Below are 25037 nucleotides of genomic sequence, written 5' to 3'. Positions count from 1 at the left end.
CTACAACAGGTTAAGGGACAGATTCAAGGCTTTCCTGACCCTTTGTCTTCATTTCACTCCAACAGACAGCACGGGCTGCCTCCCAGCTATCCAGGAATACACAAGAGGAAGAGGTCAGAGTCTTGGTTCCTGGAAGAACAGTGTAACATCTGCTCTATTTCCTGGGCCTGGACTGATTGGTCTCTAGGCTACCGGAGATCCCCTAAACCAGATACCATCTCTTAATGCCACTGGCTCTCAGGGGAACTGTCACCATTAATTTGCAAAACAAAACTAAACATTACCAGCAATGTCTGAGTGGTATCAAGACAAACAGGTCATTTCTCAGCAAGACCCTTTTATCAGTCACATAGGAGTGCCCCTGAAGTAGAAGCTCTTATCCCTCCAGTGTTCACAAACCTCAGCCAGTCTCACGCCACCCTCAGTTTTCACAGGGTATGCTTACTGTTCACGTTTAAAAGAAATACAATACTTCTTAGGAAAACCAGTATCACTGGCCATACATAATTATTTAATACAATGAAAACAAATCATGTTATTTTAAGGCCCTCTGCTTTTGTTTTTAAAAAGAGATAAACAAGTATTAAAAAGAAATTAATGATGCTGAAGCCCCAAGCTAAGAGTTTCTCCTTGATATAAGGCTGGAAAGAAAACTGAAGGAAAAAGAGGAGAAATAACTTTATTTTTGAGGTATAATTAAATACCCAAATCCTAAGCACACAGTTCACTGAGTTTGGCAAATGCATACACTTGTATATCAACACCACAGTGAAGACAACATCATCATTATCCAGAAAGTTCTCTCCTGCCCCTTCCCAGCCAAGAACCCCTTACCACAATCAAAGGCAACTGCCGTTTTGATTTTTATCCCCAAACATTATTTTTTTTCTCTGCTTTTAAACTTCACATTATTGACTTATGGAGTTTTCATTGCTAAATCAAAGTTCTGATCATGTTACACTTTTGTAAGTGTATGAAATTCTTTGTAATGAAAGATGTTTATAAAAAGGTTAGGGCGTGTCTTGTCCACATTTTACCTAAAAATCTTCTCCAGCCCCTCCAGTGGAATGAGATCTCTATTTTGGAGCACCTCAGTGGAATGAAATGAAAAGACACCAAATTAGGAAATTGGATTCTGACCACAAATCCCAACATGACACTGATTATAGCAGTGATTTGCCAAATTTTCTTCACTAAATTCCAATTAATATGATTATCATTTAATCTTCCCAAAAACAAATCTTCTAGATTCACAGTCCTTCCTAACTGGTCCAATTCTGCCTTCTTCTTTGGAAGGTTCAGCTCCATACCTCACCCACACGAGTCCCTCCTCCCCAGCAGGTTGCTGTCTGCAGGGCCGCTTCTATAAGGACTGCTTTCCTGCCTAACTCCAACCCTACAACAGTCCTTCCTTAGGCTCCTACACAAAAGCCAACACCTCCTCTCCTTTAAAAATCAAATTTATTTCATATATTTTCAGTTGGCCTTCTTTGCCATGTGCAGTTACTTTTCTTTTAATATAAATTCACTTTTATCTCTTCAACTAAGTCCTGGACTCCTTGAAAACAAGCACAGAATGACCCTGACAGAGGCAGAATTAATGAGAACAAGATTTAGGCTCCACGCTAGCCAGGAGCACCGGTTTCCTTGGTCTTTTAGATGTGGAGATGTTCAACAGCCCACCCTGTTCTCTGATCACAGTAGGCATTTCTCTGGGCATGTCATGCACCAAAAGATAACGGAGAATAAAAACTACCAAACTACCTGTGGGTTGAATCCTAACAAGGTTCAAAGTCATAGCCTTGAAGATAAAGAGAGAAATGAGTGGCGGCAGCAGGAGTATCTTCTGCGAATGCCTTTTACAGGCAGATCTGTGACTTTGCTAACAGATTCCTGAGCCCACCACCAGAAATTGAGATTCAAGGAGTCTGGAGTAGGACTCAAGAGTTTTCACATTTCCCAGCCCCTGGAAGATGCTACTGCTGATGGTCCATGAACCACACCAAGGGAAAGGTCACCCGTGACCAGCGAACAGGGTGGGCTATCTAACATCCCCACATCTAAAAGGCCAAGGAAAATTGCGTTCCTGCCTAGCATGGAGCCCAGTCTGTGTTCTAGTTAATTCTCCTCTGCCACTGGAGGTGGCATTAAACAATAAGAAAACTACCTCCACACAACCAAAGGGGAACACGAAATAAGAAAATGCAGATAGAACCAGAGAGCCAGAGAAGGAAAAGCTGAAATGCAGTGCAGGAAACCAAAGTTCCTGGCCTGGGACCCACTCCTGTTTTCCTTACCCACTGGTGTTTCTGTTCCTGGAAGGAGAACCAACAGTCAGGTAAACGTCACGGTGTAGCCTTGGGAGGGTGGGGATGTATGTGTGCGCACAGGCAGAGTGATTTTTTTAAATTTTTAAATAAAAAGGCTGACCACAGGACAGAGACCGGCAGGACGATGCCAACAAAACTGGCAGTCTCACCACAGCTAATGAAATCCCCGAGTATTTGTCCTTGGCAACCAGGGAACAAAGGGGGTTTTGAGATGGCTGTGTGCGAAGGAGGTGGAAGTCATTCCAGCACTTAGGGCTTCAATTGAAAATAAACAAACAGCCCAAGCCTCCCAAGGACCCAGGCTGCCAAGCACCAGCCTGCGAGCGCACGCCGGCCCCTGGGCCAGCTATTCGTAATCCAATTTGGATGGGGAAGGCGCACGAAAGTAAAATGATTATCTTGAAATTGTAAGAGCAAAATTCGCCGAGACAAAAAGTAATGAAATAATAAAGAGGAAGTACCTGAGGAGGTCGGCGGAGGGGATGTTTCTCATGAACTGTTCCTAACCCAGTTTTTGCTCTCTGGATTCAGACAGGAGGAAACTGTGGCTAACGACCCGGCAGATGCCATGTGCCAACTTGTGGGGAGAGGTTTGCTGAGCTTGTTCCCCTTTGCCAAGTGTGTGTGTGTGTGTGTGTGTGTGTGTGTGTGTGTGTGATCAATCCACCAAGAACACACTCCAGAGATTATATCACAGAGAGTTGATTATCTTACTCAGTTTAGAGCTTGTGAGCAAGAAAAGTAGATACTTCATAAAAAAAAAAAATAACTATCTTTCCCCAATCTTAGGGTCAAACAAAAGCACACATTATCCTGAAAAACACTGGCTTTCTATCTTAAATCTTGCTCACACCCGTTCCCTGGAGGCTGGATTCGACTCTTGTCTTTCCAGTCCTAATAACCACCATTTAGTAACACGCAGGGTACGCCACGAGCTGGGGATGTACACTCTGGAACAGTCACACCAGTCCTGGAACGGGGACTGTGAGCCCATCTTCAAGATACAGGAACTGAGGGTCCTAATCTAAGTGACTTGCCCAACAACACACTGATGTCAAATTGGAATTCGGGATTTGAACCTAAGTCCATCTGGGGTTTGTGTCATTACACCACACACCACCTCCAGGAAAGAACCCAAATACAGTCTGTGAAGTCAGCGTACATCCCCAGGATGTGGGCAGTTAAACCTGTGAGTTCTTACTGGGCCAAAGTCAGAGAAGGACGTGGACAAGAGGACAGCAAGAAGGGCTTGGTGAGGGTTTGGTGGCTTAGTCTAGAAAGTATCCCTCCCTTAAGCCAGCTCAAGAGAGTCCAGAAGGCAGAGGAGATATGTCTCCCACTGCACAGAATGACTATTTGAAGGCTGCCCCTCATCACTGGATTTATCTCTGTTGGTACATCATAAAATGTACAAGAATTCTGAGACATAACCAAAGATTGGGCTCAAACCTCATTTCTATTTATTATCTACTGATTCTGAGAAAGGATGTCAATTACCTAGAGTTTATATATATATATATATATATATATTTTTTTTTTCTTTTCTTTTCAACTGAAGGAACAGAGGAGGGGGTGGATGAGAGCCGTGGGGAGGGGGTGAATGAGAACAGTAAACCAGGTCATCTTCTGTGGTCCTCTCCAACAATGAGATTCACAATTCTGATAACTAAGTAATCCCACCCATGCTGACCCAGACTTCTCAGAGCTCACGAAAATGATGTTGAGGAACCATTTTTAATATTTCTCAAAGCTTGAAGAATAGCATACATTTCTCTGAGCCAAGAGAGCAACCAAATGATCAACTGTTCGTTGCTGGGGATGAGCAACCCTGGGTCTGAGTCTTTGGTGAATAGAAAATAGCAAACAGGTTGTTGTGAAGAAGTGCAATTTATTCCCAGGGTCCGGGAGGGGAAGGGAGGCATGGAAAAACTAGGTACAGTTGCTTAAGAAAAATGTGTTTAAAGACTCCCAGGGAACCGGGTGTGGTGGTGCATGCCTGTAATTCCAGCAGCTCAGGAGACTAAGACAGGAGGATCACGAGTTCAAAGTCAGCCACAGCCAAAGCGAGGCACTAAGCAACTCAGTGAGACCCTGTCGATAAATAAAATACAAAATAGGGCTACAAAATAGCTCAGTGGTCAAGTACCCCTGAATTCAATTCCCGGTACTCCCCCCCAAAAAGACTCCCAGGGACAGGGATAGGGTGGGATGTAGGATTCAGGGAGAGTCTCTAGATTTCTAAATTAAGTGATTCTTCTTCAGGAGTTTAACATATGACATGTATAGCATTTCAGGGGCAATGGCAGTTTCTGCAAACATGGTCCAACCTAGCTGTCCTCAGTGGCTCAGCAGGTCAACTGGAGGAATAGGCTGAAAAATGGGAAGAAAGGCATTTTTATGGTTCCTTTGTAAAACTGGAGACATTTCATTCCTGAGAAGAAGGAAGAAGTAAACGTGGGACCACAGCAAGAGGAAACCACATGCCACTTGTCATGAAGAAGAGCTGCCAGTCAGCCCCAGCAGACCAAGTGACGGGATCAGATGACCCTATGGGTCCCCAAGAAAGATTCTGATGATTTGTGACACCCACCCCCAGCAACTGAGTGCCCTTAAAACCAACCCTATGGGGGTTGGGGAGCCCCAGTGCCCAGGAAGAGCAACTCAAAGGGATGCTTGAGAAGCCTGACTGTCCCCTGAGCCCACCAGCTCGCTACTCATGCCCTGGGTCATTCCCCTGCCCAAGAAACTTCTGTTTTGTTTTTTTGGTTTTTTTTGCCAAGACATCAGGTCTGATTCTGTTAGAACTAACTACTGGTTTACAGAAATACAGCAACAGAGGAACAGGTTCAGAGGAACAGATTCAAAGACACCTTGAGAATGAAATCAATTAAATCCAAAATGTGGAAAAGTTTATGGACAAATGACTAAGCATCTTCAACCAAAAAAAAAAAAAAAAAAGGCAAAAATGAAAAAACAGGAAAAGAAGTAGAAAACTATGAATGAAATGAAATTTAAAAACCATCAACCAAATGTTATACATAGACTTTATTTAAATTTTCAAATACATCAGGTACTAAAAGTTTTTAAGACAATTAGAAAACTTTGAATACTGATTGGATATTTGATGATTTAAAGGAAGTCATGCTTTTAAAAATGTGATAATGGATGGCATTGAGACTACATGATTTTTTTAAAAGTGCCCCTATCTTTTCAGATTGATACAGATATATTTCTAGATGCAATGTGTGACACCACTGCGTGAGCTTTATTTAAAATTATCCAATCTGGCCAGGCGCAGTGGCACATGCTTTGAATCCCAGCAGCTCAGGAGGAGTGCAAGTTCAAAGCCAGTCTCAGCAATTTAGTGAGGCACTACACGACTTAGTGAGGCCCTCAGCAATTTAGTGAGACTCTCAAAATAAAAAAATAAAAAGGTATCTGGAGATGTGGCTCAGTAGTAAAGTGCCCTTTGGCCATGAATTAATAAATATTGAACCAGGCAGGGGTAGATTTATTATAATATTCTATTTTTGTGCATGTCTAAAACTTCCATAATAAAAATATTAAGTTTAAAGATGACAAATTTGAATTTTCATGACTAAGACATTACAAAACTGTAGTTAAGATATAATCCTATTCAAAATAAATCACATTAAATATGCTGCATTAATTTATATTATATATATATACGTATTATGTGGATAAGCATATACATCTATATAGCTTTATAGGCATAAGGAATCTTCTGGAAGCATTTATAGACATTCCTTTATTTATAATGGGGCTACATTCCAAAAAAGCCATCAAAAGTTGAAAATATGACAAGCCCAAAAAATGCATTTAATATACCTAACCTACCAAACATGACAGCTTAGCCACCCAGCACCTTATAGAATCTTAGTTATTTTCCTTCATGATCATGTGGGTGGCTGCCTGGAAACTGTGGTCACTGTCACTGCCCAGCACCACAGGAAAGTATTAGAGATTTGTACTGCCCTTTTTTTTTTTTTTTGATACATCATCTATAATGGAGTATAATTTCTCATTCTTCTGGTTGTACATGATGTAGAATCACACCAGTCATATAGTGATATAGGTATAAAGGGTAATAATGTCTGATTCATTCTATCAGCCTTCTTATCCCCTACTGTCTTCCCTCTCTCTCTTCACTCCCCTCTACCTAATTTAAAGTAACTCTATTCTTCCCTAGTCACACCCATTGTGAATTAGCATCCGCATATCAGAGAAAACATTCAGCCTTTGATTCTTTGAGATTGGCTTATTTTGCTTAGCATGATATTCTCCAGCTCCATCCATTTATCAGCAAATGCCATAATTTCATTCTTCTTTAAGGCTGAGTAATATTCCATCACATACATATCACATATTTTTCATCCATTCATCTGTAGAAGGGCATGTAGGTCAGTTCCATAGTTTAGCTATTATGAATTGAGCTGCTGTAAATAGTGATGTGATGTGGCTGCATCACTGTAATATGCTGATTTTAAGTCCTTTGGGTGTAAACTGAGAAGTGGAATTGTACTGCTTTTTTGCTAGCCTGGGAATTTGCTAGATGCAAATTCAAAATTCAAACTTCAGTTTCTACCAAATGTGTATCACTAGTGCACCATCATAAAGTTGAAAACTTATAAGTCAGGGATCACCTATGTACCAAACTTTTAACTATTAGTCTAGTTTTCTGGGGGAGGATGGGGCTAAAGGGAGATTTTTTTCTTTTCTTTTGACATTATGCACTTCTACACGGTTTAAATTCCTATCACCAAGCACATCTTGTTCTTGAGTCATAAATGGAGCATGGGAGTAGACATGGTGACTCCCTGGAGCTCCCCACCACCACTCCCCACACACATGCACACACTTAGCTCTCAAGGGCTCTCCTGGTAACAGACATGCCTGGCTGGGGCTCCTCCATGCCTTCACCCCCAACCCTTCTCCTCTACTGATACAATCTTGCAGACCCACCCCTCCTCTCCAGTCTGAGTTCCTGGACTATCTCAGTATGTGAAGGTCTTCCTTCTAATGCAAGTTGGCTGGGACCTGACCATGTTCTACCGTGGTATCTGAATGACCTCAGTACTCAGGCAGCCTCATACATGGTTGGACATGCTGGTTGCTCAATAAAGTTCAAAGTTACTTAATTAATCTTTCTTGGCCTTGTTTTCCCTTTTTGTAAAGTGGGTACTCAGATCCCTACCTCCCTGGATTGGCGTGTGGCACAGTCAAGGAAAAGTAGGTGAATTTCCTGTACCTATTTCCTGTACCTATTTCTGTCTGGTATACACAAAATAGGCCCTCTGAGATTTGCAACTGTAAGTTTTAAGAGAACAAGAAGGGGACCTGAAAATCCACTTGGATCCATACACATGGAAGAACATTGTGCCCAGGACTGCCGGTTAATTTAAATATTAATTACAGAAAATAATCTACTGGGGTCAGTAGGAGGAGCTCTGAAGGTCACACTTTGAATTTCCACTAGGTGGCAGTATTGTTTTCTTGCCTTTATGCAAATAGAGGGGAGGGCCGTCTGAAGGGGAAAATAAACATCTTTCTGAAACAGATGATATAAAAGTGGGAATCTCCATATTAATTTCCCCATCACGGTGGAATAGAAGTTAGCCTGAGGAATGCACCCGACTGAGAAGAACATCCCTTAGTACCAATGATGAGATCCCATCGAGGATGCCTCTGTAGGGCACAGGTAGGAATGTTGAGAAGAAAAAGTCTTGGGGGCTGGAAGAAATGTTGAGTGGAAGTGGGGGGCCCCATCTCAAAGAGGGAACACCAGCCCCAGTGAAAACTTCCTAGAAGTCCAAACCATGACTCAGCCCTCCACATCTGAAAAGCAACATCCCCATGACCAGTGGAAATGGGAGTCTCCCTGGAAGCGACCCCTCCAGCACAAACTCCTGAACCTGAGGCCAGGCACATCCTCCTGGGAGATCAGTCTCCAGAGAAGCATGGCGGGAAGATAAAAGACTCTCAGGTTCCCTTCTTAAAATAACACTGTCCCCTTTGTGACCCCCTGCTCAAAACCCCTCTCTGGCTCCCTATTGCCTCCGCACCAAGTCTGAACTTTTCTACCTGGTGGCAGCGTCTTCCATGACTGGTCTCAACTGCACCTGCCAGCCAGGGATTTCAGAGAACCATGTACAACTCATTCCTGCCACCTTCCTGCTCTCCCTGTGCTCTCAGTAAGGATCATGGAGCTAAACTCGCTTGCCGCTCCCAAGGCCCACCCTCCATTTTCTCTGTACAGGGCATTGACCATGCTGTACCCCTGCTTTAAAATAAGAAAAGAAAAAACCACATGCAGTGGCACACACCTGTAATCCCCATGGCTCCGGAGGCTGAGGCGGGAGGATCACGAGTTCAAAGCCAGTCTCAGTAACTTAGCGAGGCCCTAAGCAACTCAGCCAGACCCTGTCTCTAAACAAAATACAAGAAAGGGCTGGGACGTTGCTCAATGGTTAAGCACCCCAAATTCAATCCCCAGTACCAAAAAAAAAAAGCCCTGTTCACCCACTTTAAGTCCATAGGGTTTATATTCTGTCTCATTTTAGGCACTCGTGTGGTTGGTGCCTGTGTTAAATTTTTGTTACTATCTTTTCTCTCCAAAAAGACCATAGAATAACTCTGTGAAGGGAGGAGAAACGAGAAATGTCCCAAGTCAGTAGAAATACTGCAAACTGAGGTTCTGGAGGGAGGAAGGTAGCATCCAGATTAGGAGTGTGGGGCTCTATAGTCAGAATGGGTTCAAATTCTGACTCTAGACTGAGCCATATGACCTCTCTGACCCTCAGTTTACCTACCTATAAACAAAGAAACTACTTGTGAAGATTGGACATCAAGCACGAAGGGTACTAGAAGTGTGCTTGGCATGTAACAGGCACATGCGTGGCCCCGTGTTCCAGTCCCAGTTCTCTTGCTCGAGGGTCTGGGGAGTCACATTACCTCTTGGACTTCATTTTCTTCATCAGCAACACTGAGGAGGAGGGAGGGGATATAGTGTCCTCTGAGGTCCACTGCAGCTCTGAAATTCCATGCTTCTCTAGAGCATTTCTGTCACATTTTCCCAAAGGACCTAGCTGTATATGAGGATACGGGGAGAGGAATCCAGTACGATTCTGCCGACTTAAAACTAGCTTCTGTCAACACCCACCTCAAATTTTATCTTCTCAGGGAGGTTTTCCCGGACACCCCCTTCCCCTTTCAACTAGGTTAAGTCCTAGTATTTTATGCTCTGGCAACACCCTCTACTTTGCCTTATGATACATATCCCTATTGCCTACTGAGTTATTAATTGTAGATGATAATCCCCATTGTGCAGATGAGCCAAATGAGGATCTGGGAAAATTCATATTCAGCCAAAAGCAACATGGCCGTAGATCCTGCAGGATCTTTCTACTCTATCCTCATACAGCTTACTATTGAATATTTGATACATGCAAAAGGATATTGGTATTATTTGAGTTATGAATCATAAGACAAATAATTCAAAGGAGCTAGATAACCCAACCTAAAATCTCAATTGTGTCATTGAAAGTCCAGTATGCTCCCTAATGATACCCTCCTCCCTGTCCCTGCCCCCAAGCGAGCACTGCCCTGAATTTGTGTTTATTAGTCTCTTTATTGTTTTCTCTTCTTCACTTTGGGTTGACGTGGAATATACTCACAGAAAAGTGTGCCAAATGATGGCACCTGTGCCCTGCACTGTAATAACAAAAAAAGAGAGCATGCAGCCCAACGAGTCCTTGGCACCCTTACCAGTCCAGAGACCCTGCATTCCTCTCACTAGGCCACCCTGCTCCTAAAGTTTCCTGTGTCCTATTTAATATAATGAGAATTTTCAGGTCAAGGGTCGGGGTCTTTTTCTAGGCAAGACAGAGAGATTGGAAAGAAGGTTGGCATTCTGGGCTCTTTGGAGGAGTTCGCTTGGAGAATTCCAGCAAATATCTAGAAAAGATCCAGAACCATCGATGATAAAAGACCAAGGCAGGCCTCTTCTAGCAGTTTTCTCCAAGGGCTTCTTTAAACAGAATCTCTGTGTATTGAGGGGAGGGGATAGAGGAGCAGGAGGCAGAACAGTATCATTCAAACTTCACGTGTGGCTCTGATTAGATCATCCGAATTAATATTTTTCGCAGGGAGGTCTTCATTAAAAGCAAAGTAAGTTTGCAAGCAGACCACCTACCAAAAAAAAGGTACTAAGTTCAAGATCAAAGTCCTTTGAGGAAAAGCCTGCAGGACTCTGTGAGTGAGAGTCTGCACTGGGTCCTTAACGAGGACACCTTGCTTCTTTAATCTGCACGTTTCTGGTTATTTGTTCTCTTCAGTAGGAAATGGCGGATTCAGTACCTCTCAGGTCAGGGAGCACATACTGAGCACCAGGACTGAAACTCAAGAGGAGACTCAGATAATGATGTCTGATCCCTGACCCTACCAAAAATGCCAGAGGAACGGCTCAGGAAGTAAGGAGAGTTTAAGCAGGGCTCCCTCTGATTGTCTCTTCTCAGAAGCTTCACTATTCAGGCCCATGTTATGCATGGAATTCACTGACTAATTAATTGTCCTGGAAGGCTGAATGATAAATCCACAAAGCCAGTGGTAAATAAATGCAAGGGGAACGAGTTCAGGACTGCCAGCCGCTTCCAATCCCTCCAGGGCCATCCACTCTTAGTGCTTCAACTCAACCTTCTCCTGAGCCCGCAAGGAACTGGAGGCTGAGGAAGGTAAAGAGCTCTGTGTCCCTTGAAACTTGAGATAAGAGGGATAAGAAATGCCCTTGAATGATCCCATGAAGCACCAGGGAAGCCTCCCTGTCTCCATGGTAACTTCCAAAGGCTTCACTTCTTTGGAACCCAATGTCCTAGAAGGAGTGCTTGATGTCCCTGAGCATTGCTCTCTTAGTAGCCAACAGGAGGGTTTTTCCTGTCCCACTGGGGAAAATGGACAGAGTGTGAGCCACTACAACCCTGGGCCCAGCTTGCCTGGCCCTTCCAATTTGAAGAGGATGTTATCCCTATTACAAATACTTAATTCCAGGTGTTTGTCCCTCGCACTACAGAGACCAATCTTTGGTTCACCTTATTGTCCTCAGTTCTCTCTTTTAATTCTTAAGAACACTACATTTATATAGTAATTTTTCACTTCCAAACTAACAACTGAGGAGCCACACATAGCACACAGCCCATAGATCATATCTGTCCCTGATTCATGCATTTGTAATGTAGTCATGTGTTGCCACTTAACGATGGCGATATATTCTGAGAAATGTGTAGTTAGGTGATTTCATCATTGTGCAAACATCATAGAGTGTGCTTACACAAACTAAGTCAGCTATGATGTCACTGTGCAATATAATCTTATGGGACTGCTGTCATAAACGGGGTCTGTCTTTGATCAAAGCATCATTATGCGGCACATGACCATGTTAGTAATTTTGCATGGTATATCTAATCACCATGAGGAGAACAAGGACTCCTTGTGTCAAAGGAATGAATTCACCCTTCACGGGTCATCAACAGGATAGAGACTGAGTCTTTCTGAAATGCATGGGTGTGTGCTCATCCAGGGAGGAGCCCATAGAGGACAAGAACAGCAGGCCAACCTTGACCACACTCCTCGGCAGCCTCCCTTCACAGAACCAATCTAAATTCATCTGGAGAGGGGAGAGCCAGAGTGGAGGGTGGGCTCTGGACTTCAGCAAGCTGACATGCCCCTTGGTGACTTGTCAAACCCTGCAGTTGCTTTTCTGCAACTTCCTGGCTTGCTTTAGCAGACGTTTGAGCAAAGGCCAATATGTGAGTAATGAGTGCCAGCAATCCAAAACCTCAGAGGAAAAGGAGAACAAGACAAGGGAGAAGCCCACATAATATTGGGCAAAAGGAGCAGGATCCAGAAGACTTAGGTTGAGCTTATTAAGTCTTGAACTCTACACAGCTGGCAGGATACTGAGGGGCCAACAACTGGATTAGCAGTGCTGTTTTCCCCCAGAGAGGTGAGGTAAGCTTTGAGGCCAGACTGACTTGGGATTAAAAGCAGTTCTATCCCTGAGTGGCTACAGCCATGGTCACTCTGTCTTCTTTGAGTCTCGCTTTCCTCCTAGGAAAGATGTGCAGACCAGATGAGATAACATGCATGCTGTGCCTGGCACAAACTGTATAACAGTACATGACAGTGCCCTTCTGCATTCTACGGCCAGTGCTAACTTTTGTTTTAACTTGGAGAATAGAACTATTCTAACATTAAACACATGCAACCTGCATAATAGTTAATTCAGGAAACCCGATGAGGGGCAATGGGGAATTAGAAAAAACAAACAGACACGCAAAAAGAAAAAAAAGCTGGGACCTGGTGGGTACCACATTCTGATGGAGTTCAATGACCACAAGTCAGCTCAGCACATTTATGATATACGTTTTACCACAGAAAGGATTATTGGGGGAAAGTTTCTACAAAGCTAGAGGAGCCAAGGTCAAGAGTTTGAGCAACCTGATTATGATTATCAGATTGTTCCCCTAACTTTCTAACCCTGAGCAGCTGGCCTCTGAAACTCAAGGTTAAGAACTGAATAGCTCTGTGGCTGGCACATAACCTTCTGTTGAACAGGGTGTCACCATAGCAACTGAGCTATCTCCATCAGTACCTTTGCACCGAGACTTCTCCAGAGGGGCATCGCCTCTGCCACAGGATAGTTCAAAACCCATAATTCAGCTGCCGCTCCCAACACTTGGGGAAATTTTTTTTTTTTTTATGTTGGGAGTAAAATCTCAAGGCTTAAGAAATGACTCCCTCATGGACCTTATATGTGATTTCATGCATTCATTTAAAATTGTTAGAAATACCTACTATGAGTCAGGTAATGTTCTAGGTACTTGGGATACACTGGTGAACAGAGGCGGGGGGTGGTGAAATCACTGTCCTAATAAAACTTACATGCTACCAGTACATAAGTAAATTACATGATATTTTAGAACGTGATAAGTATTCAGGAAAAAATAAATAAATAAATAGCCCAGGGAAAGGCTGGATCTGGATGACAGAAGAGCGCTGTGGTTTTCAGTAGGGTATTCAGAACAAGCCTCGCCATAGGGATATTAGAGCAAAGACTTGAAGGGAGGGGTCAGATCGGAAGGGATCCAGGCAGAGGGCATAGCTGGTGCAAAGGCGGAGGGCCTGGTATGTCTTGGAAACAACGGGAAGCCGGTGGAATGGTCTGAAGAGAGAAATTCAAAAAGCAGTGGGGGAAGGGAGCACAGAGCAGGCAGAGTCTTACAGGCTGTTATAAGTGGGTTTCCCTCCACAGTGAGAACCCATCCTGGGATCCTGAACAGAGGGATAATATAACCTAAGATTGTTTTTTCTGGGGCAGTAGGAAGAGGTCAAGGGAAGAAGTAGAGAGAACAATTAGGAGGCTACTGCAATGACCCTGGCAGCAGATGGCAGAGCATTGACTGGGGCAGTAGAAATGGAGAGAAGGGGTCAGATTCTGGATTGCTTTCCTTCTTTGTTCCTCAGTTTCCAGAAGTGTAACAGTTTGAGCACCTCCTTTTCATCTTTCATGGTGGTATGAACATAGGTAAAAATCAACAATTATATGGAAATGTTTGGGGCTACTTCTGTTTAAGAGATCCCTTGAAACTCAGGGGAGTAGGAATAAACTCTTGCTGGTGAGGGAACTTCATAAACCTCAGATGCCATCAGCACTGCATGAAGCCTGGAGCTGGTTAGACTGCATGAAGTTCATCTATCTACACATCTGCCCCCCACCACGTGCACACACACACACACACACACACAAAACAGAGAAAAAGAACACACTCTTACATATACACGGTGGAAGCAGGAAGACCGTGACCCCTGTAGCAAGCAGATGTGCCAGCAGCCTGGCCAGCATACGTCTCAACCACACGACCACGAGCAGCCTATTTAAAGCCCATGAGCCTTCTCTCCTCGTGAGCAAAACAGGGGCTACAAACGCAGACAAGGGGCTTTGGTGGGCAATCACATGTGGGTAAGGTTCCAGCCGCAGTGACTGACATAGTCTCAAAAGCCCTTCGTTCCTTCCTCAATGTCGACCCCCTTGGGAATCAGTCCCACATTAAAGAGGAGAAAGCTGTGGACCATCCAGAATGCGGAGAAACCCACTTGCAGTCCCTGGGAAGAAGTGCCTGCCTTGCTATTGTTGTTTTACTATCCTGTTTACCATTAGTAAAAACAACTTCCTTGACCACACCCTGCTGGGACCATGTCATTGTGCTTCCTCAGGTCAGTGTGATACCCTGGACTTGGAGGCAGCCTCAGAAACAGGAGGAGCAGGGCCAAGATTCAGAGGCACAGGGGAAGGGGTGCGTTGGCTCTGAGGCCAGGCACCTTGGGCGGGCCCTCCAGGAGGGAGTCAAAATCAGGGTAACCAGGCGTCCTGGCTGGATTCCTCCATCAGGAGGCACAGTTGGAGGCCTGATGGTTCCAGAAGCCAAGGCCTGTGTCTCCCTGGTCCTGTGACTGCACAACACCACCCGTGGCCAAATGCCACTCCTAATACTGCCTGCCCTGTAGGGTCACAAGAAAAGCCATACCTGACTCCTACCTAACTTTCAACTGTCCTCAAGGCAGAAAGTCACATGGGTAAAGAAGGGGGCAAGGGATGCTTAGCAGAGTAGAAGGGAGACAGGGGAGATGGGAAGGGAAGGAATTTAGGGGAAAGAGAAAAAAGGTGGGCACACAACCCCTCAAGTTGTAGCATGTTCCGGGATTCTGCCCCGTCCCGTGTCCACAGCTCCCTTGGTACGTATTTGGGGAACTCCTCCACACTGGAAGCTATAGGGGGCATGAGGAGACCTCCCTGCCAGGCCAGCATCAGATCACCTTCTGTGAGGTCCTATCGCAAATCTTGACCAAGGAAGGGATAGTCAGCCTATGCATCCCAGCCAAGGACAGCCCTGGGACTCCCAGATGCCAGATCCCTGCTTTTTCCAACCTCCTGTCCCTCTGAGGGGCCCCACCCACTAAGGGAGAGCAGGCAGGATCCCCAGAAGAGCAGCAGCCGAGCCGAAGGGCACGCTCTGGGGCCAAAGGGAATTTCTATTTCTAACTGATGTGGCAGCCAGGAGCAGCTGCAGGGTGACAGCATCAGACGGCTCTGACTAGTGAGCGTCGCTGGCAGGGACATGTGCTAAGAGAAGGGTCCAGTCTGCAGGGGTGGAGCCTGAGGCATCTGGTCCAGTGCACCTTCTCCTGAGAGCTGGCAGCTCTGGGATTGCCCAAAGTGTGCTCAGCACTGAGCACCAGAGGAGAAATGAGTTGAGAAATAGGCTGAGGCTGCTGTGGGCCACAGAGGGGCTCAGCAATTTGAGTCTCCTCCTCTCCAACATTTCTGAAGTGCCATCACTTCAAAGGCAAAGGCTTTTTATCACTTGGGGACACCCCGTCTCTAGAATTCCAGGATGGCAGTGCCAAGAGGTACCCAAGCATTCAGCTCATTCAAGACCTAATATTACAGATGAGAAAAGAGAGGCCCCAGGGGTAATGAATGAGGAGGCAATGTAGCCTGATCCTTGGAACGAGGTCTTTGGAGTAAGAAAGAATGGGTCGGAATCCCATCCCTGCCTCTTGGTGCCATTGGCTATTTCTGCAGAAGGAGGATGACAGCACCTCTATCAGGAAGCTACTGTCAAGACCAGGTGAGCTGATTGTTTGTAAAGTGCTTAACACAGGGCCAAGCACATATGTGGTGACTGTCATAGCCTTTGTCAGTGTCTTCACCCACCCTCCTGAAGCCTGGGCAGGTCTTCTCCTGGGGACAATGACATGACCTCTAGCTGGCCCATCCATCCAAGAGCAGAGTGTCAGGGCTACAGGTCTCAGCAGCCAAGACAGACCTTCTGGGGCTCATAGCCTTTAAAGACCCATTCTGAGGGGCTCTTGCTCAGAAAACCCTCCCGGCAGCCAAGTGCCCAAGGAAACCTGAAGTGGAGGGGCAGAGGAGCTGAGGACAGACACTGAGCAAGGATCCAGTTGCCTTTCAGGGAAGGACAGTTCACCTCTCCCAGAAACCCTTCCCAATTTAAGCCCAGATGCCACCCCGGGCCACCTGCTGCCACCACTCTAGTCAAGTGAGCCAAATCCTAAATACCCAATAAGAAGGGACTAAATAGGGTGACATAGTACAGGTCACTAGCCTGGCTGTGGAGCAGCTGCTGCTTACTTTACACTGCTCCAGTGTCTGTCCATGCTCAGGACTGGGTGGACATTTGTCCACTGCAGCTCCCACTCCTGTTCCCCAGGTGTCCCCCCCACCGTGGCCTTTTCTACACTTAGCTTGTTCTGCAGGACCCATGACTTCATCTTACAAAGTGAGAACACAGTAGATGCTCAACTCAGTGTGAATAAGCAGCTGTGAGCTGTCACTTCACTCTTAACAAGCATGGTTGTCTTTCTCACTGGGGTAAAAGCCCAGGGTCAGGAAGACCCCACGGGACCATCAACTAACTAGTGAAAGTGATTGAGAAAAATCAGGGCCAGGGAACAACATCTGCATTTACCATTTATTAGGAGATGTATTTACTGCATTTCTTTCTCATCAGGACCCTTGACAGTAGATAGAACATCCTTCCCCAGTTCCATCACCTCCCTTTTCTCTTTCCAACACTCTCTGTTTCCTCCTGTCTGGTAGCTACTTTTACTCCCTCCCTTTTCCCCTGCTTTCTGGCTTTATGAAGAAAAAACACTGAATTAGGTACCAGCATGGGTGGGTGCTCAGTCTAACTGCTACCCAAATTACCTGCTAAATCTGCTTTCACCAGCCACTCAGTCTCTCTTCTGGGCCTCGGTTTCCTTTGGTGTCAAATGGTAAGGTGGGTTGGCCCCTTCCCTCCGTCCTCTTTCACTGACCAGTGAAAGGTGCATTCAGAGAGCTGAGGGCTACAGTTTGGCCCTCGTGACAATGATTGAACACCTCCCAAGCAGATGGTGCCAGATGTGGGGCCCTGGAGAAAGCTTCCCAGCAGGGGCAAAAGAGGTGGGGTCTCTGGAGAGGAAGGGGCACATCCTGCCTCCCATGGTGGTGGGCAGCTCCTCCCCCACACAATCTCTTCATAGAGTTGCTCCACCTCCCTGTGTCTTAGGCAAGTGAGAAACAGGAACAAAAGTTCTAAGAAAAGACGAAGGAGGAGGAAAGGAAGATGGCCAGGTTTCAGTCCACGTCACAATGGGAGGAAGAAAAACCTGGGCCTCGGAGCACATGCTGTGCCGGCGCTGCCAGTGTCTCCCAGATGCCCATGCAGGGGACGCTGGAGAGAGAGGTCAACCTGTGGCCGACAGGTTCTCATCCCCACCCGCTGGGGAGGGAGATGGCAGTGTCAGAGTGGAGGAACCTCTCATTAGCTGTCTGAGAGGCTCTTCCCAGCTGACCGCTGGCCGCCTCTGCCAGAAAAAGGATGTGCCTCACACAAGCCTCTTGGAGCCCTGTAAACAGATCCACTGGCTCCTTCTCACTTCGCCTTCACCCGGAGTCCTCTCTTTCGTTTTCCTTTGGCTTCCAAATCCTCCAGATCGTCACCATCTTTGCCACCACAGGGCAAAGAGGACACTTGGCTGGGCAGGGGAAGTCTGACTCCACCATCCTTCCTACCCCAATGCTCATTCACCATGGACCCCCCTCTCCAACTACGGTGGACCCTGGTCATCCCTGAACCTAGAGGTCACTTGACTGTAGCACCCCGGGGCCGAAGGAACACTGGGAGAGAACACTATAGCACTTTCTTGAAGCCAATTCCTAATGCAATCAAACTGGCCAGCCTAAACAATGACCAAAGTTAAATATTTTCCACCCACATTAATCATCTCAATAATTTCTTAATGACTTCCTAAGAAAAGTGTTGTTTTTTTTTTTTTTTAAAGCCCTTGTTTGTTTTGATTCGGTTGGTCTCTTTCACCCGTGGTTAAGGATCTCATTGTCTCTGCGTGGCAAAAGGCAGCCTGGACTTTTAGGAAGGAAGAAATAATCTACTGCGGATGGGGCTGGTGCTGGTGACCTGCAGGTCAAGAGAGAGGGTGCGGTTGGAGAGCTGGCATCCCGTCTGCTCGCTGTCTCAGTTTCATCATCCACCTATGCAGGAAAGATAACCATAACTGCCGCTTGCCTAAATCACAGGGTGTTTTTGTGGTTTTGGAGGCAAGTACCATGCTGTGCGCTGCCTGGTCCTCCTGTGAAGGTACGAAGCCTGAGCAGTACTCAGGCCGCGGGGAAAATAGTCGTCATTCTGCAAGCCCCAGGAACGTAGCACAAGGGACGCCCTGTGTCTGATGTCTCAGAACCCAGCTCCAAAACTATGATCTTCATGAACATGCAAAGCTGGCCACATTTGTACTTTTGTAACAAAAGAGTAACGCCATGCCCCGAAAATAAAGAAGCCACACAGCCAGTGTTGTGTTTCAGACAGAGGAAGCATGACTTCCACCTTCCCGGTGCATCCGTATAGTAACTCCAGATTGTCCCAAACGCTCTGAGCTTGACCCAGGAAGAGGCGTAACTCCGTGGAGGGAATGGGCAGCCAAACATTGCCCACAGCTACTGCAGTCTCTGAGAGGGGGATCAGGGCTCACTTAGGCTGCTCCAATAGCATCCACTACCACCTAAGCAAGGGGACAAGGCACAGAAGAGTGCTTCCTGTGGAATATTGGAAAGAGAGTTTTACAATCCTACTCTTGGCAGAATTGAGAATCCTTTGTCGCAAGTGTGTGAATTACCTGGGTATCCAGGAATGGTGTGTGTGAGTGGGTACAGAGTAAGTATGTGCCCACTGCACCCTGGCAAGGGCTAGGCGCCACGGGAGACTGCAAATCATACATGTTTCTGCCTAGCTGTCCTCAGAAGGGCCCGCCTCACACTTCCCACCATTTTACCAGGGTGCTGGAATTTGAGCATTTGAAGACAATATTAGCACTCAGCAACCTGCATCTGTTTGATCCTGGACCCTAGGTGAGATCTCAAGAAACAAAGCACAGCAAAATACGTGAGCAGAGAAGGCAAACGTCATGCTAAAGGCAAAATGGCCAATGCCTATTGCTACAGTTTGGTGTTGGACGTCCCAAAAGGCCCATGTGTAAAAAGGCTTGGTCCCCAGAGTAGTGCTGTTGGGAGGTGGTGGAACCTTTGGAAGGTAGAACCTAGTGGGAGGTCCTTAAGTCGGTGTGACTTGAAGGGGACTGTGGGACCCTGACTTGTTCTTCTTCCTGTTTCACTTCCTGCCAGTGAGTGAGCAGTTTTCTCTGCCAACACTCCTGTTATTGCCATCCAGCAGGCCCAAGAGAAGCCTAAAAGCAACGGGTCTGCCTACTCATGGACTGGAAGCCCCAAAAATTCTGGGCCAAAATAAACCTTTCTCTTTATAAGGTAATTATTTTAAGCATTTCATTTTAGTGATGGAAACTTGACTAACACACCTGTACAAGAGAAAATAATTTATTTCTGTTTCACAGGTTAAACAAACTTAATGGCAGTGAGAAATAAACTATAGTCTCTGGATGAAAATGGTAAGTTTTGCCAGGGATGGTGGTGTATGCCTGTATCCCAGGGACTCAGGAGGCTGAGGCAGGAGGATCACAAGTTCAAGGCCAGCCTCTGTGACTTAGTGAGACCTGGTCTCAAAATAAAAAATAAAAAGGGGTAGGGATGTAGCTCAGTGGCAAAGCATCCTGGGTTCAATCTCCAACATCAAAAGATAGATAGATAGATGGATAGATAGATAGAGGCTAGATTTTTACTTTGCCTAGTCAGACACGATGCCATCACTCAGATCATGCATCAACAATTGTGCATGAGTGTGCACAATACTTAAATATGCATGCAAAAACATGTACGTGTGTGTATACACATGTATACCTAAGCACAAGGATACACACATGCAAATATACTCCTCCTAACCCTGGCAAAGGTCAGGCAGCATGGCTGTAAAGCCATCAGACCTAACAAAAGGGGTAGAAGAAAAAAGGAAGGGTAGAAAAAGCTCCTTGAGACATAGCTTGACTCAGTTTTTAAAGCACAAGGTGGGCGAGGATGAAAAGACCTTCATCAAGAGTACACAAAGGAAGTCAATGCAACCGTCGAGCCTTGCCAGCTCCCACACAGAGCAAACCCTGCCAGACTCCGGGTGATTAAAAATGAGCTAATCTGATTAGAGAATTTTAAATTTGGATGGACTGCTCAGTTCACCAATAAATGGGAACAAATAACTTAAGTCTTGTCCCACAGCTCAGCTGCCAAAATTGCTCAGGATCTGCCAAGTACCGAAATCAGGTTTTGGGGAGACAAATGTGTCAGCGGCGTTATGATCAGATAATTGATGAGTATCTGTGGCTAAGACGGTTCTTGCCTCATGGACACACAAAGACAGCTTATCTGCTCTGGGCCTCCGTGGCTGAGGTATAGATCTAACATTTGGATATATGAAATAGTAGCAATATTACGTATAAAACTTGTGTTAAACTACATGGTAAATAATGTAATTGCTGGAGCTATTAAGAGAAGGGACAGATAACTAGAGTTGGAAATGGGTTTTCCTTGATCTGACATGTGAAGGACACAGAAGATCTGGGTAAACAGAGAGGGCAAGGACCATAATTGCTCAGCATCCGTTTTCACACCTGTCTTTTTGGCTGATTATTCAGGGAAGGGAAGGAGCTACAGGTGAGAAGATAAAGAACCAGTTAATACCACATCCTCAGCCCTGAGTGTCCCTCCTGTCCTCCTAACCTCTAGCCAACTATCAGTGACTTATGCTTTTGTGGAAGAAAAGAGGTAAGGAAAAGCTAAAATGTCTCTCATTTCCCAACCAAAGTCGGATAGTGCCATGAAAGCAGGAGCCCAACTAATGAAATGTGATATGGTTCTGGAAAGTTCCTTCCAAAACTCGTCCCCATGGGACTCATACATAGGCCGTGTCATTTGGAGTTAATCAGATGTTTCTGTAGATAATTAGAGTCAGGCCAGGAGAGGGCAAAGAAAGAAAAGCATTCCCCAAATGTACATTTAGCAATGTAACAAGCTTTTGGAGGTTCTAAATTCTTTTGACTTCTTTCCACTACCAAAAATTGTGAAATTTCCTGAGAGGTCATGTCCACCCATCAGAAAACATCTGGTTGAGAAAGGTGTGAAAAGCTGAGCCAGGTCAGAGTTCCTCCTCTGTGATCTAGGTCATCTGGCTTTGGGTAACCATCCACCAGGCCTGACCAGTGTGTTTGCTTCTCACCAGGGCACTGGCACCCCTTCCAAGAAACGGGTTTCCTCCAAAAAGCTTCTGGAGACTTGTCACTTGGAGTTTTAACTCCTCTGCTTTGATACCAGGCCAAGTTTTGTTGTTGGAGGTGTGTTTTTGTTTTTGTTTTGTTTTGTTTTATTTTCACAAAATTTTCCTATCCCTTGTTGTTTGAAGTTCACCACGATCTGGGAGACACACACCTGGGGCACAGAGGCTAAGAGAGGTCCTTCAACTCCTAAAAATAAAGCCCTAAGTCCTCCTCCAGTAAAACCATCCCATGAAGGAATCCAACACATGGACCCTTCCAGTGGTCACCCATGCTATAGTGGATGAGTCCACAGAAGTTCTGTTGAGAGCAAAGACACATTCTCTGTAAGGCTGTTCATTTGAGTCTTAATCAAACTTGGGGACAATAAAAGTATGCCCTGTCGTTTGAAGGTCTCAGATTATAAAATTCTTCTGTCTGCATAGACTTCAGTATCAGAAGGGCCAAACGCAAGTCTTCCTATTTAAACTCTCTGCATTGAGAACCTGGTTGATTACACACACTCTACATAAACGCCCTTGGAATGAGAAGAGGCAGGAATATCCAGACTTTGGGATAAGCAAAATAAGCCTGCTGAGACAACGCATAGCTCTGAAATAAACACTCTTCCAAATTCTGAAAGCACTTGAAATTGCACATGAGAAGGTTGGTTAAAGAGAGACATTGCTGTGTAGACTCTTTACTTTCTTGTTCCTTTTTTAAAAAACAGTTACAGAGAACAGAAATGTCCTCAGGTAGAGGGTTGGGCTCATTCCTCTCCACCCTCCTTTCAGAAAGAGAATACTTGAGAAAGCTGTTGCCTCCAGCTAATTTTTGTAATAATTATTTACCCAGATCCCTTCAAAGTAAAAAGCACATTTGCATGGAAAGCAAATCCAAAGACAAAAGCAGGGCATAGCAGTGCCACTTCCCCCAATGTTCCCACAGGATGTTAGGCTTTTTTCTTTTGTCCCACCCCTAGGAACTTGAATAACAGTGACACCTGTGGAATATGATTCTAGAAGATCACCAAATGCTATCCACCCTAAATAAAAAGTACCCCCCTCCCACAGGCCATCCTAGGGTCTAACATTTCCTCCGCGATTTACTGTTGTCGGTTAACCAGCTACACCTGAGGTTCTTCTTTGGTCTTACTGTGATTTACCTCTCACAGTTCTCTCTTCACCTTTAATTCCATTGATCCTCTAGGAGTGTTCCTGGTCTTACCAAAAGAAAACTAAAAGGTCTTTGTGTTGAGAGAGAGATAAAAAAAAAAAAAAGAATAAAACCAACCAATATGAGATCACAGAACTTTCTTACTCCAGGGAGAAAGTGCTAGACTGGTTTCTCACTCAGAGTCTTCCTTCAGGATCACAAGCAGAGGTTTGCACAGCACTCAGAACCAAAAAGGTAATGACACATTTATCCAAGTCCTTTGCATTAGTAAATAATCTGCTCTTTTCCCTTCGCCTGCTTGATTATCTTGGCCTGAAGTTTTTGGATGAGCAGGAAACTTAATTGACGATGGAGCCTACAGACCTGTATTTCCATCCACCACAGCTCAACCCTGCAAATTCCCATAAACACAGATTAAACTTGGGCACCTGCCAGCAACACAGGGAACTGCTGTGTTTGCCAGACCCCTGAAATCTCTCTCCTGTCTCCAGGAGTTCTTTTAACTGTCCTAGTTGTTACCTGGAGGTAGGGGTAGTAGGGGGCTCAGGTTGGAACCAACTTCTGGAATTACAGAATTAGTTCTTTCTTCAACCCACAGCCACCCAGTGCCATTCCCTTCCCTAAACTTGGACAGGCCCTTCTGAGTGAAGTGGGATTCAAGAAGAAGGGGAAATCCCCTTCCGTACATTAATGCTCTGTTTCTAGAAGTCAAACTCTGGGAACCCAGTTCTGGGAAGCATCTCTGGGGGCAGCACTAAAGTCCTGCTGGGTGGTCTCTTCTTGGGCCTGGGGTGTGAGGGTCAACCATCTAGAGTTCTATTTCTAGCACCATCAGAATTTCGGCCAAGATACTTAACCTCTTTTCCTAAACCCTCTTCCCAAAATGAAAGGCGAAAGGGGGAAGAACAAGAAAGAAGTGAAAAAGAATGATAGCATTTTGGAGAGAAATATGTGAAACTGAATGAAGACCTTGGGAAGCAACCACAAAGGGTATAGCTGCACCACACACCCGCCTCGCAGGGAGAGGGTGACATTTAAGAATGAGGGGCTTTGGAGATGGTGACCCTATGACTTTCATGCACCAGGGGGTCCAAATGAAGCATCCCCTCAGAACTCCATCCAGGATTCACGCCTTACAAATCTGCATGCTCCACAGGCTTTGGCCACACATTATTTTGTATGTGTTATCAAGAAACCATTTTCAGAGCTAGGCTTGGTTGCACATGCCTGTAATCCCAGCAGCTCGGGAGGCTGAGGCAGAAAGATTCCAAGTTCAAAGCCAGCTTTAGCAAAAGTGAGGTACTAAAGCTACTCAGCAAGACCCTGTGTTTAAATAAAATACAAAATAGGGCTGGGGGTGTGGCTCAGTGGTCAAGTGTCCCTGAATTCAAATCCCCACCCCACCGCCCCCCAAAAAACAGAAACCCTCTTCAGAAAGCTTGAGTCCCAGGTTTTCTCATCACATGGAATCTTCTTTAAAAAAGAAAGCAAACACTGAAGAATTAAGTAAAAATTAGTTAGAAGCACATGTTAAATTTCTCTTCAAGTTTTGCATGCTTTAAGAACATATGGAGGGAAAGGCATTTCCTCCATCCAAGCTTGATGATTTCTTGAAAACAAGGTCATGTGCACAGATGAGTTTTGAGGGTCTAGCATTTAGGGCTGCCCCAGGCCAGAGCCACCGGAAAAAGGCATGGCTCCAGCGGGGTCCGGGTTCTCCAGCATGTCTGTTCCTGATGGTAAAGAGAGATCTGAGAGATGCCAGAGATCCCTAAGACATACAAATCAAACCATTTGTGACAGGAGAGCAAGATCACAAACACTACTTTTTATGCGTTAATTTCAATATGGATTTTTAAAAACTATATGGTCTCATTCATTGGCAACACAATGGACGACTATTTCTTTCCACTCCAAAGATGATAATAACCTTTATCTTTAGCCCTGGGCATGGAAATAATTTAACTTTGCTTCTACAGGGGTGTATTTAATGAACAGATCAAAATTTTCTCAACTCTGTAGTATACAGGAAATGGACACAGAGAAATTTAGAGGCTTGAAACCTGCTGTCACCTCCCTCTTTCACTCTGCCTCAGGTCTGGGTTTCCCTTTGGGGTTTGAGGCCAGGCTTGTCACCCTCCACATATCTGGGCCGCAGACATTAATTCTCATACTTATGTGTACAGGTAGGTCATGGCTAAAGACTGTTGCAACTCCCTGGTTGCA

At 45.3% G+C, this 25037-nt stretch overlaps 1 protein-coding gene and 1 long non-coding RNA gene across 2 annotated transcripts in view; one reads left to right on the top strand and one right to left on the bottom strand.

The window, feature by feature from the left end:
- The window catches only part of Prkce (protein kinase C epsilon), a 487170-nt gene that overhangs the window by 358399 nt on the left and 103734 nt on the right, over positions 1–25037 (bottom strand). The window lies entirely within an intron of this gene.
- Positions 19539–22051, top strand: LOC114092042 (uncharacterized). The gene is made up of 4 exons (XR_003582606.3): positions 19539–19746; positions 19833–19886; positions 21021–21150; positions 21605–22051. It is a non-coding gene; the product is annotated as an uncharacterized lncRNA (long non-coding RNA).

This window comes from Marmota flaviventris, chromosome 14, assembly GCF_047511675.1.
Source record: "Marmota flaviventris isolate mMarFla1 chromosome 14, mMarFla1.hap1, whole genome shotgun sequence".
NCBI classification, from domain to species: Eukaryota; Metazoa; Chordata; class Mammalia; order Rodentia; family Sciuridae; genus Marmota; species Marmota flaviventris.
Note: the sequence above shows the minus strand (reverse complement) of the source record. Positions and strands in the feature narration are given on the sequence as shown.